Here is a 6,000-nt window from a genome sequence, read left to right on the forward strand (position 1 = left end):
AAATACTCATAGATAGTCTCTGGCTTGATATAGCTAAAACAGCAAGACAAAGAGAATGAACTTAGTAAAACAAGGAGGTTTTGCTTTAAATGGGCTTTCAAGGATTGAGGAGAGGAGAGGAGAGGCAGGGAAGAAGTGGGAGGCGCTTCCAGAGACCAAGCCATGGCATGATGCTGCTGGAATTTGAGTCAGGATATGAACAATTTGGTGTTTCCTAGAGGTTAAGTCAAATCACCAGGGGCTTCTCTGCTCTGCCCTGAAGCCCAGGTCCTCCCACAAGCAGTGTAGATGGCGGGGGGGGGGGGGGGGGGGCTGGTTCCTCAACTCCCTCTTACTCCTCACACCACAGTGATCTGGCTTCTGCCCGCCCACTGCTCCACAGAAACTACTCTTGCCAAACTCCCCACCCAACTGCCAACGTTGCAAACCTCAGCCCTTCTTCAGTTCTTAGCAGACTTGACCTCTGCATTGCATGACACCCCCTCACGTCCTCCTTCTTAAAAACTGTCTTAGCAACCTTTGTAATCATCCTTGCTGGTGGGCTCCTTTTCCTCCTCCAGAAAGTTAAACATTGGCAATCACCTGGCTTTCTGGTGCCTTCTTTCCTAACACTGCACACTTACCATGGATTATCTCATCTACATTCCTGTCTCAAGCTACCAAATACGTGCCGAGCACTCCAGCCCCAGCCCTGCTCATCAGGTCTGGCTGCCACTGCAGACTCACATATACGGCCACCTAATAAGTTCCCGACTTGAATGTCCCACAAGCATTGAGAATTCAACACATGCCAGGCTGAATTCACCTTTACACACACACACACACACACACACACACACACACACCTGCTCCTCTCCTCGTGGCCACTTTCTCAGGAGGAAGCATCCCCTTGCACCCTAACCCCTACGCCAGGACCCTGGGGCCATCTCTTTCTTGAGCATCTCGTCAACCCCCGGAGCCACTCCTTTGCTGCTCTCCCAATCAACTGCTGGCCATCTTCCACTTGGATCATTTCAATGGCTCCCAAATTTCTTTCCCTGCCCCCAGCCTTACCACCTCTCCCCGCCTCTGATACAGTGTCCAGAGGCCGCCAAAATAAGCTGTCTAAAACCCTGCTGTTTCCCGGTCGCACACGATCTCTCTAGCCTCATGCTTTTGCATCCAAGAACGCCCTTTTCCTCCCTAACCACTGTGCTACCCCTCCTCTTTGTCTACCTTTCAACCAAGGATTGCCTCCTCCAGGAAGCCTGCCCTGATTCTCCAAGGGAGCAGTAGAAAGGAGCCTAATCGGGGCTCATCTCTCTCTATCCCAGCCCCACCCCATCTCCTTGCCATGGGCTACCCACATGTGCTACATGCTCCCTGTCACGTAATGTTCCAAACAACCCGGTGAGGCAGGCACCACTGTCGTCCATAAATTACAGACCAAAAGCCTGAGGCTCAGAATGGGTACTTGTCGGGTAAGCGTCAAAACTGGGACTTGAATCCAGAGCCTGCACTCTGCCCTCCATACCTCAGCCCCCCATGGCGGTCAACCGCTAACACAAAGCGCTCCCCACTTGTTTCCCAATATGCAAGGCATGCACAGCAACCCTGTAAATTCGTGCGTGGGGCAGGTGACGCAACGAGAAGCAGGAAATGTGCTCCCTGGAACTGAAGAGACCCTGGCCCACCTCAACAGGTTCCTTATCCCCCAGTCTCCGTTTGCTCATCCCTGAGTTGAGTTAGAAATGCCACCCTCACAGGGTTTGGGGAAGCCTAACAGGAAGGTGGTTATGGAAGAATCCAGGAAGTGCCCGGCCCCTGCTAGGTCCCCGACAAACACCAAGCCCCATCTTAGGAATAGAGAGAGCGCGTCTCAGAAAGGTGACGTGACGGTCCGAATTTCACGTAGCAGCAGCCGATGGCACTTGAAAAAGAACTGACTCTTCCGCCTTCCGCGAGGAGAGGTGCCCCAGCATCTTTCACGTACTCATCACTGCGTGGGACAAAGTCACAGCCCACCAGGAGGGGCCAAGTCAGGAGCACCTGGAGCCCTGAGCAGTCGCTGCGCTGTCCCCACCTGGGGGCTCAGAAGCGAGACAGAGATCACGATGGGAAGTTCAGTCGGTGGGAGATGCTGGGGGTGGGAGGCGGGTGCCTTCCCAGACACAGCAAGGGAGGGAGGTTTGTGTCCAGAGCGCCCACCCGGCAGGTGGACACTGAACGGCAAAGGCAGGCTGGCCGTGGTCACTGATGTGTCTTGTGGACTTTCAGGTTTGCTGGTCCCAGCCCCAGGCCGGCCACACACACACCTCCTCAGCAGCCAGCTCCTGTCCATCAACTCTCCTTCCCTCCCCCGACATGACAGCCCCAGAAACACCCCACCCTTCTCCAAGGCCTTCTGGCTCAAGTTACCCTGTGGCTTCTGCAAGCAAGTCCCTGCGAGCGGGGACAGAATCTCAGAGTGGTGGAAGATTGAAACTGCCCTTTCCATCCTTCCTCCCTCCCCTCCTTCCTTTCTTCTTGCTCTCCCTGTGTGTGAGTGTGTGCGTATGTGCGTGTGTGCCTTTCTATCTCTGTCTTGTGTGTATGTCTCTGTCTGTCTGACTTTCCCTGTCTGTCTCTCTCTGTCTCTCCATATCTGTCTCTCTTTGTCTCTCTCTCCATCTGCCTGTCTCTCTCGCTCGCTCTCTCATATATATCTAGTGTTTCTTGAGCCTCTGTCTTATGCCAGGCAGGGCGCAAAGCCCTGGAGATACCGTGAGTCGTACAAGATACAGTTACTGCCCACATGGAGCTCTCAGCCAGTGGAAGACACACATTAATTTTTTTGTGACCGTATGTTACACTGCGGCTGTGACAGGCTCTGTGCAGCCGGGCACCTGGTCCTCTGAAGCCCTGTCCCGGGTCACAGGCTGGAGAGGAAGGAAGGCAGAGCTGAACTGAGAGCTGACGGAGCTACCGTTAACTATGAAGATAACGATGGCTGGGTGGGACTTGTTACAAACAAAGAAAACTAAACCGTTTCACTTTTAAATAGTGTACTTGGCTTTTAACATGGCTTTGCATTTATACTAAAAATTAGTAGCTGCTGCCTGGGTGGCTCAGTCGGTTGAGCGTCCGACTTCGGCTCAGGTCATGGTCTCATGGGTCGTGAGTTCGAGCCCCCACATCGGGCTCTCTGCAGAACCTGTTTTGGATCTCCTGTCCCCCCTCTTTCTGACTCTGCCCTGCTTGCGCTCTCCCCAAAATATATAAACATTAAAACAAATTAATAGCTGCTGTTGAGAAAGACCTACTGTGTGCTGAGGCCAAGGACTTTTAATCTGCAGCCTCAGTGGTCCTCACTGCTCTCTGGGGTAGGCACCAGACCCCTGTTTCCGGTGAGGACACAGGCACCGCGAGGCTGTGGCTGATTCAGGGTCGCCCAGCCTGAGAGCAGGTGGGAAGGAGCTGTCTGTCCGGGCTCCCCCCTGGCCCCGAGCACCGCCCCTGGTGGTTGACATTCTTGGGCTCCCCGCCCCCCTCACAGACTGCTGGAGAAACAAAGAGGAGCACAAAAGGTGAACATGAAGACTGATATTTTTCATTGACTTTGGCTTCAGATTTAAGGTGATTAGAAAGTCACTGTTTTGTCTTTGAAGTTTTCCCATTCTACACAATACAAGGGAATCTGTGTTGCTTTGTTAGGCAGAAACAAGCCGGGGCAGACGCTTGCAGGGTGTTTTCATCCCGAACCAAGGCAGTGACATGCAGACCCCACCGGGAATAAATTGTGGACACTCGTCATTTTGCCCTCCCCGCTCCCCACCCCCACCAGCAACCACAGGTGTTACTGATGACCCCCGAAGCCATCACCCCTGCAGCCAGCACGGCAACCTGCTGCATGCCAGGGGAGGGTTGCATTCATGAACTCACATAATCCTTACCACCCCAGGATGTATTCCTACTGTTACCCCATTTTTCAGATGAAGAAACAAAGGCTTCATGAGTCCAAGTCCCAGAGCTTGTGTGGGGAGAAGCTGGAAGCTGGTCATGGACAGTCCAAACAGCAGAGCTCAAGCTGCCTTTGCTGTTTATTCCTTGTGCCCCCCCCCAGTTCCCCCCACAAGCCCCCCAGTACTTATCATCTCTGCCACAGGTGAGGAACTGAGGGTACCCGTGATTTAGGGCCTCTTCAAGGTCACAGGGCTGGCCAGTGCCTGGAAGGCCCAGAGCCTTTCCCATATGCCTCCTACATGAGTCCACCTGGGACCCGGGAGGGCCCCTGGACCCAGGAAACAGATCGCTGAGGGGCCCAGGAGCACATGTTTGGAGTTAGGGAAAAAATCTAAGCCATGGAGATGGGCTGGTGTCACTAAAAGCTTCCATCCGGGGTTTAATCACCCTGCGCAGCCAGCCCTGCAGTGACTCCTGGTGGCCAGTGCGACTCAGGCAGCAGCGTGTCCAGGAGCAACCAGACGTGTCCCTCCCCTTTGGAACTCCTCATCGCCCAACGAGGCCTGAAGCCTGTGCCTCGAAACCCAGATACAAGTGTCCTCCCACAGGTGTTTGAGGAAGGACTCTGTCTGTCCCCCGGTGTCACGCCCAGTGCATTTGGGAATCATCTCTCCCTTGGGGGCTGGCAGGAAAAGGCGCTCCGGGAATAACCGCTGGGCTCACCGCTCCAAGCTTCGAACTCAGGAGAGAGGGTCCCCCAGCGGCCAACGCCTTTAGCTGGGGAAGAGTTGGCACCAGGTCAAGGGACAATGATTAATGGATGCGATCTCACTCCTTAGAAAGTCCCAAAGTGGCTCTTTGGGTTCTATTATCACCTACTTCTCCATCTGCTGACCTAGGCTGCTATTGTGGTTCACCGTCATCTGGGACGCCCTTGCTCAGGCTGCAGAGGGGGACAGAAAGAGAGTGGGATACAACATACCAAGATGTGCCCGAGGGGACACCCCAGAACAGGGTGGGGGGGGGTAACTAAGGTGGGGCTGACATTTTTGACAATTTTGATGGCAAAGAAGAGCTTATTTTAGTGATCGCACATACACGGTCACATGCCGGGGAGAAAACATGCCAGCAGATAAACGTGGCCATTTCTGAGGGGTGCAATTAACAAGGATACCCCTTTCTCACGCCCTTTGTACTCTGACCGGTTTCACAACCACCGTACGTTTCCTACGTAAGAGCGAATGCAAAGAAAAGGCAACATCTAAAATGCACGTGACCTTAGGAGTCAGGTCTGGATTGAAATACCCACGCCACAACGTGCCGCGTGCCCGTCTGAATGAGCTGGGACATGACTCGCCACGTGGAGCCTGATGTACCTGGTTCTTCATTTGTCAGATGGGGCTGATGGAAGGGGACTGACATGGTCACACTCTTCCTGAGGCCATGGGCCGTTCCTTACACAGTGGGAGTTCTCTGCCCCAGGCACACGCGACCTGACCTAAGGGTGGTGAGGACAGATTTGCCCCTGCCCCTCTCCCCCGAGGCTGGAGGCCAGACAGGTTGCACTGGGAGCCTGTCGCTGAGCAAAATCAAAACTTGTGAAACCCCTGAGTTGCTCACTTTGTTTGAAAGAGCCGTTGGGTCCGTGTGAGAAGGAAGTTGCAGGAAGAGGGCCCTCGTGACAGAAATAGGAGTCTGCGCCCATGGGCTGCTTCTCTTAGCTTACTCATCGTCCCCAGAAATCATCTCTACTCTCTCCGGAAAGAAGTGTTCTCTCCACTTCCTGGCCATCCAGATACTTTTTTTTTTTTTTTTTTTTAAATAACAGCTCTATTGAGATATAATGCACATACCATGTAATTCGCTCATTTAAAGTGTATAATTGAGGGGCACCCGGGTGGCTCAGTCAGCTGAGCGTCCGACTTCGGCCCAGGTCACAGTCTCACGGTTCATGAGTTCGAGCCCAGCGTCGGGCTCTGTGCTGATAGCTTGGAGCCTGGAGCCTGCTTCGGATTCTGTGTCTCCCTCTCTCTCTGTCCCTTCCCAGCTCATGCTCGCACTCTGTCTCTGTCAAAAATA

This window comes from Neofelis nebulosa, chromosome 10, assembly GCF_028018385.1.
Source record: "Neofelis nebulosa isolate mNeoNeb1 chromosome 10, mNeoNeb1.pri, whole genome shotgun sequence".
Taxonomy (NCBI): domain Eukaryota; kingdom Metazoa; phylum Chordata; class Mammalia; order Carnivora; family Felidae; genus Neofelis; species Neofelis nebulosa.